Raw genomic sequence first — 14,310 nt, 5'->3', positions numbered from 1 at the left:
GAATTGCTTAAATGAAACAAATGAAGTTTTTAAACTCCACCAAAACTCTTCGTCTAGGATAAATTGTTAAGAGTAAAACTAAAAGCTCTTTGAGTTTCAAAAAGTCAGAAATGGTAGTGTTACTTGATTGTTCTGAGAGCAAAGGGTGAAAATTAGGCTAAGAAGTTAAGAAGAGCCCTGCTGGATTAGACTAAAGCCCCATCTAGTCCAGCATTCTGTTCTCACCGTGGCCAACCAGATGCCCAGGGGCATGCAACAGCCTTCTCCTGCTGGTGTTCTCTATCAACTAATATTTAGAGGCATATTGCCTGATACCTTCTGATAGATTAATGCTTGCCCAATCCCCTTTGAAAGCCGTCCAAGTTGGCAATCATCACTATATCTTGGTAAAGCTTCCTCCAGAATTTAACATGTCTTGCACAAGGAAGTACTTCCTTTTGTCTATCCTGAAAGTTCAAGTAATACAAGAGAGGTAGAAATTATTATTATGTGCACCATTCACACCAGCGCTCCATGACCACTGAGATCATTCCTTATTAGGCTGTTTTAGAATCTCCCACAACCCCTTTGGAAGGTTTTCCCCCTTAAATACTTTTTGTACATCTGCAAACCTTGGGGTTTCCCTAAGCATGGTGCTACCTCCCTCTAGTTTGTGGGTCATGTCATTTTGAGTCCATATGGATACACACTCAGAGAATTGAGTACCTTTATTAGTGTATATTATGACAGAAGTGGCAAAAAAAACCGAGCATCTTCCCCCATCTCCTCAAACATATTGTGGGGTGCGTATTTTGTGGAGAAATATTGTATGGTGGGTGAAATTTAGTCAGACCATACACAGAAATCCCTGAACTCACTTAAGAGCTATTTGCAGCGAGCCCAGATAAATGAAGTTACAGGTAGGTAGCCATGTTGGTCTGCCGTAGTCGAAACAAAATAAAAAAATTCCTTCCAGAAGCACCTTAGAGACCAACTAAGTTTGTTATTGGTATGAGCTTTTGTGTGCGTGCACACTTCTTCAGATACCACTACTGAAGAAGTGTGCATGCACACGAAAGCTCATACCAATAACAAACTTAGTTGGTCTCTAAGGTGCTACTGGAAGGAATTTTTTTATTTGTTTCAGATAAATGAAGTTAGCTTCCAGGGCTGGTATTATACAGGACTACACTTGAAGTTCAAATAAGAAGTTGCTCTCACTGAAAAGCCTTCAGGTTTCAAAAGGAGGCACAGATGCTTATTAGTTCTTTGAAACATAACATTCCTTCAACATGAAAAGTTCACAAGGCTGTTTCAGCCTTCTAAAACCCATAAACCTGATCAGTATATTTATACCTCTGCAAACAGTGGCCTTGTTTATGTCAAAAAGTCCAAGGTTATCCTGATTTTACTATTTTTAATTTAGCTAGGAATAAGCAGAGGAGGAGGACTTAATTGCAAACAGACTGAACTTTATATAGGAAATGTGTATGCCCCTTGGGGGCACCTAGAAAGTGAAGGCCTGAAATTAAAACCATATTCCTTTCTCCCTCACTCCCTAAAGCATGTAAGCCTTGAATAATGGATTGCTGTTTGCCAGCATTATGTCCTGGTGGTTCTTTCTGCTCACTGTAACACTGGTCCCATTACTGCTGGGTTATTAGATGGTTCACAATCAGTACTACTTTTCTAGAAAAATAGGTGCCGTTTCTCACCATGAAGTTGTTACACTTTTTAACAATGAAAAAGGAGGTGCCGGTACTGCATACTCCAGAGTACCCCCTGGAGAGAGAAAAAGCACTGGTCACAACATGTTTAGAACCTAAAGAGTGTTCAAGAAAACTATAGAAAACTAGCAACCTTGTACCCAGCATTTCCCGGGAATTCTATGAAACCAAAAATTCAGTGTAATTCTGAAACCAATGGTTCATTCCAGTTGTGAAAGATTCAGACTGCCATCTTGATTCAAAATAGCACCCAATTGTATCCAAACATAGAGGAAAAACCTGCATCTTGATCTCAGGAACCATCATGAAAAGCTTGGTTACGATCTCTAAGGTGTCCAAATGCATAGTGGCTGGACAAACAAGCTTTCCAAAATATATAATAGATATATTTTAAAAGTTCAAAGACAAATTACAAACTGAAGTGCAATATATCTTACTGATATCCCAAAGTTGGGCTAGTTGTCTGAGTTTGGCATGTGAAATTCACACACACACACACACCCCATCTCACTGAATTTGTGCCTTTGCCTCTCCACTCCCAATTCTTTCCATCTGCACACAACCCTCGTGATTGCCAGGCCGTATATGAGGCTTTATATAGTTAAAGCTATGGTTTTCCCGGTAGTGATGTATGGAAGTGAGAGCTGGACCATAAAGAAGGCTGATCGCCGAAGAATTGATGCTTTTGAATTATGGTGCTGGAGGAGACTCTTGAGAGTCCCATGGACTGCAAGAAGATCAAACCTATCCATTCTTAAGGAAATCAGCCCTGAGTGCTCACTGGAAGGACAGATCCTGAAGCTGAGACTCCAATACTTTGGCCACCTCATGAGAAGAGAAGACTCCCTGGAAAAGACCCTGATGCTGGGAAAGATGGAGGGCACAAGAAGAAGGGGACGACAGAGGACGAGATGGCTGGACAGTGTTCTTGAAGCTACCAGCATCAGCCTGACCAAACTGCAGGAGGCAGTGGAAGACAGAAGTGCCTGGCGTGCTCTGGTCCATGGGGTCATGAAGAGTCAGACACGACTAAACGACTAAACAACAACATATGAGGCTTTCCCCTGGCTCACTGTCTTCTTGGTGTCTCTTTCATTTTGCTTGCTCCCTCTTCAGGTTTCTTGTTGGCCCCTTTCCTAACTCCCTGTTCCCTACTCCTTCAACCCCAGTGGGTCCTGCCTCAACTATCTCTGCAGCCCTCCCTCCCCTTTTTTGCATACTTTTCCATCAATAGGATACTCTCCAAGTATTCAGTCTGGTGGGGGGCAGCAGTTTAAAGAGAAAGTATCTAGCTACCTATTAAAAAATGGAAGGTGGGGAAGCCCAGAGAAGGCTCTCTGATGAAGACATTAGTATATGGACAGGCACATATGGAGAGAGACCATGCTATAAAGCTTCCCTCCCCATTCCCTCTGCCTTAGCCACATTTGTAGCCACATTCGGGGGTGAACCTTACTTTCCCTGTCCACCTTCTACCAGGAAGACTCCCGCTCCATACCCTAAAAGCCACATACTCAGGCCCCCCGGCTTATGTCTTTGCAATTGGTCATTTTGTTCAGTCAGCTTTGGAATGTTTCAGTATGGCTAGGCATCTACGATCTTTCACAGCATCTGCATTTGTTCAATTGAAGGTGGAATTGACTGGCCTGCCCTCACAGATGCACTGATCTTGATGTGCGCCTCTGATGTTGAACTGTGTTGAACTGACGTCAAGTGTGCATTTTTAAAATATTTGTTTCTCCAGCTACCAAAATCACACACAGAAAACAAAGCAAAAGCAAAAGGCAAATAATACTCTAAAAACCCATAGGAGATTTGAAAAGGTTGATACTGAGGTTTTAAACAATATTTGTTGGTCTTAATGGTTTGTTGCAATCTGCTGTGGGATTTATATTGAAATTAAGAGTGGTCTGTAATTTATATAATTAGCAAATAATACTTTCATCCCATTCTTTTATGGTCTTTCGGTGCCCTGTCCCATGAGGGTATGTGCTTCATCTTGGAAAACTTTATAGTGACATTTGTGCTAAACTAGGCTCCATACTTCCAAAAGTCAGTCAGTTACATCTCTAGAATAATAGTTTTGCATTCAATATCATGTCAGAGTATGATCTGGAAACTTCAGAGAAGGACATTATGATCTCTTCTCCTTTATACCAAGTTTTATTTCCATTCTCCCTTCCACATGCTAAACTTTGTTGTGCTCCTGGGTCCCATATTCCTTACTGCCTGTTCTGTTTCTACATTCTTATTTTGTATGTTAGTTTCTGGATTTTAAACAATCTGAGGAGTTGATGCAGAACACCAGAGACTTTTTGATTTATTGCTTGTACTCAAAAAGTACTTATTTTTTTTCAGTTGGGGGACAGGGAAGATAAAGATAGATGAAGAGCCTAGGGAGCAGAAAAGCAGCCAGAGAAGATTAGATTCAGTGTTGCTTGGCATGCCCAACATACTTTCTAGTTACAATAACAGTGACATTATTTCCCTTTACGTGCAGCAAGCTTACATTTGTTTTGTACTGACGCTTCTGCACATCACCATACTACATATTCCATGTCTTTTAGGGCTTCTAATAGCTGCTAATCAATTTGTACTTTATCATATTATTGCAAATGATGGGTGGTGAGGAGAAAAAGGTAAACAAAACCAGTTATAAATCAGGTTTCTGCTTCATATATACTACTGTTTCAAATGTGTTGTTGTCTTTAGAAGTATACCCAACATGGTACAGCTATTCTTCTTCAGTAGTAAGCACTCCTTATTGAATATTCAGTTGATGCTCCAACATTTAGCAGTGGTTAATACTTTTTCTTACTCTACAGTAAGGATGGGACAGGAAAATAATACTATTCCTTCTCTCCATCTGGACTTACAAGCAGCAATGCCCCCTTCACACTTCTCTAATACTGTATGGAATCGGCTTTCCTGTAGTGTATGTGTGCGACCCCAAGTAGGTAGGGGGCACCAATTGTACATGTCCTTTCAACCAGATAAGTAATTGGGTGGGAAAGACCACATGATTGGCCCCACCCAAGTGGTTGCAGTATCGACGCACATACTGCAGCAGCATGGGAGTAATTACAGCCCAGAAAAGTAGTGTATATGAGAAGCTGGCTGCTGTAGAGTGACCGTTACCAATAGCCAATCTATCTTGTGGCACACTTTGTTGGTAAATTGTAAATTGGCTGTTTGGGTTGATCATGTGCAGAACTTGGTGGAAGAGAATGAGGGAGAAGCAGCCTAGGAGAATGGTTTTTGAGAATGCTTGATGTGCCACTTGACTGCCATCTCTATGAATGCACAGGGAATGTTTAGAAGAATAAAAGGTACAGGTACCTCACATTTTTTTCTGCAATTAATTTAAATCTTGAAACAACAACAAAAAAGAAAATTTAGTATTTACATTTTTTAAAACAACAACAACAACCAGTTAATAAGAGACGAGCGAAAAGCCCTTCACATAACCTTTTTCCCTTGAAAGCAGAGGCTCCAGAAGGAAATGCTTCATGAAACTACCCCCTCATCTGGGGGCATGGGTTGCCTCAGCACTAATAACTGGCATAAGCTTCCCTTCAGTTATACAGTTTAGTTGAGTATGCAGTAGCAAACAAGAGGAAGCATTGGTCAAACCCCGGGTTGCACATAACAGGGCCAGATGCCAAGAGCCTTAGGAAAAGGCAGCGAGGGGAGGCGATTAGCCTGCTTGCTTTTCTATATAAAACTGACCTTTTTGAGGAAGTCTTGGTCTTGGCCTCTGTAGCATATGAGTACGTGCAAAAGAACCTCACTTCTCTAACTCTTAAAATGGCAGAACTGCCACCAATACCGGTGTTGGCAAAAAAATAATAATAATAATAATGGGGAGGGGAAATTGAGGGAAGAAAAAAATACAATTTTCAAAAATGCTTGCCACTTGGAAAACTCTATTTGGGAGGAAATTATAATTGTATCCAAATAGCTAGTGCTGGCAACAGAGATAATTTAAAGATATGATCCTAAGAATATAAAAAAGAGCCCTGCCGCATCAACCAAAGACCCATCTAGTCTCTTCTTCTTTGGCAATCACTTGTAGCCAAGTAAGATTGTTTTCCATAAACACGGTTTTAACAGTGAGTCCATGAGTCACTGTGGAGGCCAATTCTAGATCTGCACGCCCTTCCACAGTGGGGACATAGGTTTCCGGGCAGGAGTTGATCGTGGTGAGGGTTTGCCAAGCATGCCTTCCTCTTAGCTCGTTTCTCCCTATCGTCCTGAGTTCGAGCATCTTCAAAGCCCATGACACCTTTGGTAAAGGCTATTCTCCAATTGGAACAATCGCAGGCCAGTGTTTCTCAGTTGTTGGTGTTTATACTACATTTTTAAAAATTTGCCTTGAGAGAGTCTTTAAACCTCTTTTGTTGACCACCAACATTACACTTTCCATTTTTAAGTTTGGAATAGAGTAGTTGCTTTGGCAGACAATTATCAGGCATCTGTACAAACTCATCAAAAAAATCTGGGAGAGAGAGGAGATCCCAGCAGACTTTAGGGATGCCAAAATTATCAATCTCTTAAAACAAAAGGTGACAGAATCAATTAGAGAAACTATTGAGGCACCTCTCTGTTAGCTGCAGCCAGCAAAATTCTTGCAAGGATCTTAGCAAACCGTCTCTCAACAATATCCAAGGCGACCCTTCCTGAATCCCAAAATGGTTTTAGACCTTCTAGGGGAAGAGTGGACATGATTTTTTCCACTGGACAGCTTAAAAAAAAACGCAGAGAGCAAAACCAACCCCTGTATATGGCATTTATTGATCTGACTAAGGCCTTTGACACTAAATCTAGTCTAGCCTCCTGTTCTCACCATGGCCAACCCAGATGCCAAGCGGAATTGCTTTTAAAGCTGTCCAAGTTGGTAACTATCCTGTGGTAATGAACACCACCATTTTCAATCCCCGACATGGAATTCACCTTCTTCACAGCTGCTTTGCACTGGGTAGACATCACGTGTATATTTTCATTATACAATTTGAGTTGTACAATAGCAACATTACAAATTAAAAAACTAGAACACATATCCATCAGTGAATTTGTGCACAATCCAGCAGTGCCAGGCTTTGCATCTACAGCCAGCACGAAAGCCCAGAGATTTTGAACTACTCTGCAGATTACTAACTTGCTAACTTATTAATTTACTAACTTAATGCTTACTTTGAGCTAGGGCTGAGCCTCAGATCTTATTTTAGATGCCTGGACTCATCCCTGGAACATGTGAACTAGTAAAATGCCTCTGGGTGTCTGTAGGGTACCTTTCCCTCACCATGAGGTGATCACAGCCAGCAACCACACACCTGGAATTTGGCAGCATGGAATCCAGGTGAATGGCTTCCAGGCAGGATTCAGCATTGGTACCTCTCAGTTCTTAAATTGAGCCTCTGGGCATATTAGCCTGTCAGTGATAACAAAAAGGATCATGCAGCTGTAGCAAGAATTCCAGAAAAAAAACCAAGATGATAGCTCCATGGAAAGAAACTTATGCCACATTTTAAGGATAACTTTCTCGGAAATATAACTCAAAACAGCCAAAGAGTTTCATTTATAAGTCCATTTAATTAAAGGTAATTGGAATCTGGTTTCTCTGAAGGCCGTTCAAAAATTACAGCGAGAGCAATCTCAGAGTGGGTTTCTTAGCTTGACAGCCACTGTAGTCCATGGTTCGAGTGCTGGACATGGAAGGCAAAAATCACCTGTTTTGATTGACTACATGGATGAAGTTAATATCCAGTTCTCTAAATTCTGTTGAAAGTCAGGTGTCAAATACTGATGGTTACTACATATCTGCTGTCAAGAACATTGATTGCTGCATGCCCAACACTGTCAAGTGGATTGTCAAATGTTGAGTGCAAAATAATAGCTTTGTTTAGAGACAGCTGTCTTTTCTGTTTTGTGTATCTATTGTATAACACAGGAAGCTGCCTTATACTAAGTGAAACCATTGATCCAGCTCAACATTGTCTCCACTGACTGACTTTAGCTCTCCAAGGTTTCAGACAGGGGATTTGACCAACCCTACTTAGAGATGCCAGGGATTGAAGTTGGGACCTTCTGGGATCTGCTTCACATGCTCTGCTACTGAGGTATACCCTCATATACAAACATTACAAACATTACATTGCTCAAGTGGACATATGATGTTTATGAAGCTATTGAGAAAGAGTATCACCTGAGGAAGAAAAAAATTTGAAGTGCGTTGAGAAATCTGGGATATGTAGAAATCAGTTATTTAACAAATCAAGAGGGAGAGGTTTTTTGCCCTTTTTTTCAGTGTTGTGCTATGTGGTATATGATTCACCTTCTCGTTACATGTGGCATCATAAAGTAATGACTGCAGCTTCATGTCAGATGGCAAATACTGCCTGCTACTGCAAAATTTTGCAAAGTCAACTGCTGATGCTGAAGAGCAAATACTTGCCATGCACTCATAGTTGGAGAATAGTAACCATCAAAATTCAAGGTAAATCTGAGGGGATTTATTTATTATTATTATTTTTGCAAATTCGCTTCAACTCTCCCCCCACTAAAATTTGGTGTTAGTTTGTGGACTCTGTGGGCTTATCCTGCGCTCTTTCCAGGCACAGTCCACAGTCTTTAACAATCCATATCCATGAACCCCCTTTTTTTTCTCTGGAACTTTCCCTGCGAAAACCCGTTCAATCAGAGCAAACAGCAACCTGCAGAAAACTTGAATTGATGTTTGGTCCAATTGAGCGCTAAAGAGTATGTTTTCACAGGGAAAGTTTCAGAAGGGAAAAAAGGTTTGTGGACACGAATCTTTAAAGACTGTGGACTGTGCCTGGAAAGAGTGAGGGAAAAGGTAAGTATGAAACACACATACCTGACCCCATACAAAAGCTGAAATGGGATCAGTATCAACATGCTGGAAATTGTGCCAGTTTGAAGAAGGGAAAATATCACTGCTTCAGTTTTACCACACTACTAACGTGTGGAGGTTTTTTCCATCATATCCTTATTACTTTTCTTCCCATTGCTTACTCCCTTCTTAGCTTTTCTTGGTGGAAAAATGTCAGGTGATTACATGGTGAGACATATAGAACAAGTAAATCTTTACTGGATCACATCTAGCTGTTAACAGGCTTTGTTCTGGAAGGTTTTTGGCTGCTCAAGTGTTTACATCAGACACAGGTATTCAGAACACAAACAAACAGGACTAAACTTAAAAAACCAGATTTTATGGCTTGCCATCTGATTGCCTCAGACCTCTGCCCTGACATCAGACTCTGTGATGTGGCAGCTGACACACACACAGAATTCAGCCACGCCACAACTCTTATTTGACTGCCATGGAGTTTTACCAAGGCTTGAACTGGCCCCAGTAAACCTGATCTCTTAATGGTGATTGAGACAATAAACGTACTTTTACTCTTGCCAGATTGACAAGAAGGTGTTTCAGCAATCAATGAATTTGCCTTTTAAAAGTGATTTTAATAGACGTTTCAAAAATAGCTCGCTATTGGAAAAGTGACAGCCTATTTCTCCTGAACATTTCTTAACTAAATGTGAGGACATTTCAAAAAAGGGAATGTATGTCAATAGCAACTGAAAGCTCATTGGAACTAAGCCCCTAGAAACGCAGTTTCTACTGTACATTGGAATGTATGCAGTGCATGGAAAATGCTACACTCAACCCCCTGCTAACATACCTCAAATGCTGGCAGCCCATATGTTAGCCACCCGGTGAGAAATGAAATGTTAGCAATCTCCAAGAATGGGCATATTTGAGTGTGTAGACTGTAACTGTATGTACATCCCAGACTATTTATTCTGTGAAAATAGCAACCCTGTCATGCTCCAAACCAGCCTGAAGGGAAACATCTGGAATTGAAGTCTGATTGTGGCAGAAAAAACAAGAAGAGATTAAAGGCAAATGTGAGTTTCTGTACCCTTCAGGTAGAACATACTATTCTATCTTAAATATACCATAGTTTGTTTCAAGAATCGCTAAGCCCTCTACCAGATGTATGCCCCTGAATCATTGTGCTGCTGGAGAAACGCAACCACCTTTGGACTGAAATGCAACTGTTCTGAGCTCTTTGCAATCTTTTGCCATTGCATTGAAAGAGAAACAATTAAAATATTTTGTCAAACTGAAATAAGAAGAATCATTTGTTACTGCTGAATATAAATGTATTTGCTTCTAAACTTCAGTTCATGCCCCACACCACGTGTAGCAAATACACTGCCCTCTATATGTTTTGGACAGCCCCAAATAGCACAATCAATGGTCAAGGATGATGAGTGTTGTAGCCCACAACATCTGGAGGGCACCATGTTGGCTATCCCTGCTGAATATCCCTCAATGGGACAGTTAGGCCACTTTAGTCTTCTGTATTTCTATAGTGGCTCTGTCCAAGTGCTCTATAAACTTGCACGAATTCCCCCCCTCAGCAACAGTTGCCATTAAGTGGTGCATGAAGCATACATTCTGAGCTAATTTGAAATAGAGACAATCCTGTTTATTCATTATGTTTGCATCTTAAGAATATACAAACCAGAAAGAATGTAACTCTTCTGACTTCCTCTACCAGCGATGTTTTACCAAGAGCAGATTTTTCTGTTATTTCTGTTTAGTCTTCAAAATCCATACTCGATGAAATCCATGGCAGTATTTAAGTGGTTTTGGCATGGCAAGTATGTTATGTTAGGTTTCCCTCTTGAGTAACCTCAGTTAAAGTAGATCAGAACCCCAGAAGAGATTTTCATTTAGTTTTTGTGTTCCTTTTAGGGCTTAATTTTTGTAACAGTTCTTCAAACCATGTGGGTCTTACTCACACCTGACAGTTTCTGCATTGGAACATAAATTAAAAGCTTTCAGACCAGGGCCACTGATCCGATGCAAATTCTAAGGAAGTGTGGGGTAAATGGAAGTGTCCATAGGCACTCTTGACTCCTGGAAATTTCCCTCACCACAGTTCATATCTTTGATCCCTCATGCGTTCAATGCTATACCTTGGCATTTCTTTACCTCTCAGTTTACACCAATAACATTATCAGCTTTGTTGATTATGCTTCATGTGATTCTATGAACCTTCCCATCATATCAAGATCAGATTCTTGTCTTCACAGTGTGCAAAAGTGTTTTCCAACTTCTGATTAAAGCAAAATGATTATTAGGAACCAGCAATAGCAATGAATAAAGTGCAAAATGCACAAAGTCCCTTTGTTTCCTTGGAGTTAGTTTTCTTCTCAGGAATTCCAGAGTTAAATGTTCAAAATATGATTCATATGCTTCCCCTCCCCTCAGGAGAAAAAGGGATCTGCTAGACATATGTTTTGAGAAAAGCAGGGGGAGAAATGACGTGAGTCAGGAGCCTGGAAGGAATATTTGGAGGAGTGTTCTGTAGCCCTGATTTTCTGTAAAATTTACTGCCTTTGCTTATTGCACAGACCATTTTTTCCTGGAATATTGCTAGCTTTTGCCATTCTAATTTTTTTTTTTTTAGAACCTAAGCAGTAAACAAGAATTTTGAAGGGGAAAGAAGCCAAGAAAAAGTCAGGCCTATTAGTCACACAGCTGCACTTCCTGTCACAAACGACCCCTGTTGAGTAATCAGTCCAAAAATGCCTATTTTCTGTTTTATTTTTATTCTGTTTGAAATCTGCTGAAATCTCAGCTTTGGAAGACAGAATAAAAGAATCCAGTTCACAGAAACACGGATAAGAGCAGATTAGTTGCCGGCTAATTCATTTTCCAAGTACCATTTCCAAAGTTACTTCTATACAGCCTAGGAGTGCTCCCATATCTCACTTTTCAATATGCAATGTAGGGCAGATTAGCTCACCAAGGTTCTAGAAAGGTCTGAGCAGACTCCCATGTTTTTCTCAGAGGCAGAATCTGCCTCAAGCCTCCCAATATTTCAGTTGTTTAGAGCAGAGACCTAAGAGGAAGGGATTCCATTTTCAGCTGCAGTTACTCTTTAAGACTCATTGTTCCTTAAGGCAGCAGAAGCTCTGTGAGGATACCAGGAGGAATAAGTCTGTGTACTGATTGCAAGTCCCTCTCTCCCCTCACACTGGCAAACCCAAGACAGTGGAGGTGTGGCAGACAGAAGCATTAGGAAGGGTGAACCTAACTAGCATGCAGATTCACATCTCCATCCGTCTGTCAACCATAGATAATGGGGTTTTCATCTCACTCCTACTTAGTGTGAGTCCCAAACCAGGTGCTGTGGACACAGGCAATACCCAGAACTCTTAGAGGAAAAGAATGTGCTTTGAATGTGTTTTGAGGGTGTGTAGACAGCCAAAGTCTCTTAACATGTTGACACACTCACAATCCCAGTTCTCAGCTGGTTTTCAGGAACATCAACTCTACCTAAACAGTGTCCGTAGTTCTCCCCTGAGGGCCCATCCATACTTATATTTGTTCTGCATTTCTGGGCACAGGACCAGGCTTTCCAGGTCTGTGTCTGTCAGCGTTGTCCCCCACCCCTGGTGGTACTGTTTGCCGCTGAATTGAAGCAAACAACAATCTGCGGAAAACCCAAATTGCTGCTTGCTCTGATTCAACAATAAAATCGGGTTTTCCTGGGGAAAGCAATGGGCAGGCGGGAAGCACTAGAACTAGGAAAGCATGGACCTGTGCCTAGAAAGTGCGGGGCAAAAGGTTCATATGGATGAACCATGACTCGGGGACCATTTGAGGTAGCAACTGAGCATGTGAAGAGTGGGGTCTAGACTATGGTTACCAGACATCAATGTTTCCCGGGGACAAACTCTGGATTTACAAATCTGTTCCCGGACAAAATCCATCCCCGGACTGTCCCCGGATTTCATTTAATGTCCCCAGATTTATATTTTAAGTGTTATAGGTTTATTAGTAGGGAATGAATGTTGCGTGATTGGTTCAACGGCACAAGACACATCATATGGGGACTTCCGGTGAGGCAAAATGCTGGGCGCCACAGAAATGAGCAGCTCCTGAAGCCAGCCAGAGCTAACTGCACTACCAGGCTGGCTCCAGGCTGCTGAGACTGCTGCTGCCACCACCACTGGGGAGGGGGAACCAGGGACGCCCAACGCGATAACTGGGGGAACTGCTGACACCCGCATGACCCAAATCAAGCCGGGAGCGAGAGTGCCCGGCCGACTGCCCAGCGGTGCTCTGGGGCCAGGAAAACTCCAGAGCCGACGCAGGGAGAAGGAGGAGAGAAGGAGAAGAAGGAGAAGAGAGAAAGAGGAAGGAGAAGAAAGAGGGGAGCCCTGGTTTTGCCACGCCACTGCTGTTGCCGCCACTGAGGAGAGTTAGGAAAGCACTGGGAGGGCAAGGACATGTGGCCGACCCCAGGCCCAACCTGAGCCTACTTCATGGCTGCTAGCGCTCCAAGAGAGCAAGCCGGGGCCCAGAGGAAGGCCACACGATAGAGGAGACCATAGAAGAGATATGACTAATATATATATATATATATATATATATATATATATATAAAAACTTTTTTTCTCTCTTTTCAAAAAGAAAAAAGTGTCCCTGGATTCTTTGGAAAAAAAATCTGGTAAGCTTAGTCTAGACCAGTAGCACAAACTAAAGCTGCTGTTCTAAACACTACCGTATTTTTCCCCCTATAGGACGCACTCTTTCCCCTCCAAAAATGAAGGGGAAATGTGTGTGCGTCCTATGGGGCGAATGCAGGCTTTCGCTGAAGCCTGGAGAGCGAGGGGGGTCGGTGCACACCGACCCCTCTCACTCTCCAGGCTTCAGGAAGCTATCCGCTAGCCGTGGGAGACGCAGCTCTCCCACGGCTAGCGGAGAGCTTGCCTGCACCCAGAAGCTTGGGGCGCGCTGAGCTCAGCACGCCCCAAGCTTCGGGCTTCGCGCAGCGCTCCGCTAGCCGTGGGAGAGCCGCGCGAAGTCACGCGGCTCTCCCACGGCTAGCGGATAGCAGCCTGTTCTGGGGGCTGGGGTCAGGGGAAGCTCGGGCTTCCCCTGCCCCAGCCCCGCACCTGGGGGGGGGGATTTTTTTTTCTTTATTTCCCCCCCCCAAAAAAACTAGGTGTGTCCTATGGGCCGGTGCGTCCTATGGGGTGAAAAATATGGTAGTTACTAAGAAATAAGTCCCATTGAATACAGTGGGACCTACTTCAAAGTTAACAAGCAATAGCATTGTGCTCATTAAGCTACTCTCACACATCAGTACATACTGTATTTTTTGCACCATAACACTCACTTTTTTCCTCCTAAAAAGTAAGGGGAAATGTCTGTGCGTGTTATGGAGGGAATGCCTACAGGTGGCATGCCTACGGATTTTCCTCCTCTAAAAACTATGTGTGTGTTATGGTCGGGTGCGTGTTATAGAGCAAAAAATACGGTATATAACCATCATGCTCCATAGCATAGTAGCCAATGTAAGTGAATGCCTCTTTCTTCTCCACTAAGTGCTGTGCATTATGACACAAATTAGTGGCTCTCTTAAACTGCAGTTTTGTGACTTTTTGTGTGTCCTGTTTTAGGCATGTCTAAATTATAGGTGATTATGCTTATTTCCTAACCTACTAACATTTTTTTTTTTAATGTAATGACTGCTTCATTCCTTATACCTGGTAGGCA

General features: G+C 42.2%; 1 protein-coding gene and 1 long non-coding RNA gene across 4 annotated transcripts in view; one reads left to right on the top strand and one right to left on the bottom strand.

Moving 5' to 3' along the window:
* Nucleotides 1-14,310, bottom strand: part of LOC308473605 — a 128,751-nt gene that overhangs the window by 41,232 nt on the left and 73,209 nt on the right. The window lies entirely within an intron of this gene.
* Nucleotides 1-14,310, top strand: part of RAD51B (RAD51 paralog B) — a 322,140-nt gene that overhangs the window by 286,748 nt on the left and 21,082 nt on the right. The gene's annotated exons all lie outside the window — the stretch shown is intronic.

The sequence above is a fragment of the Podarcis pityusensis genome (genome assembly GCF_964106645.2).
Source record: "Podarcis pityusensis genome assembly, chromosome: 1".
In the NCBI taxonomy this organism is placed as follows: domain Eukaryota; kingdom Metazoa; phylum Chordata; class Lepidosauria; order Squamata; family Lacertidae; genus Podarcis; species Podarcis pityusensis.
Note: the sequence above shows the minus strand (reverse complement) of the source record. Positions and strands in the feature narration are given on the sequence as shown.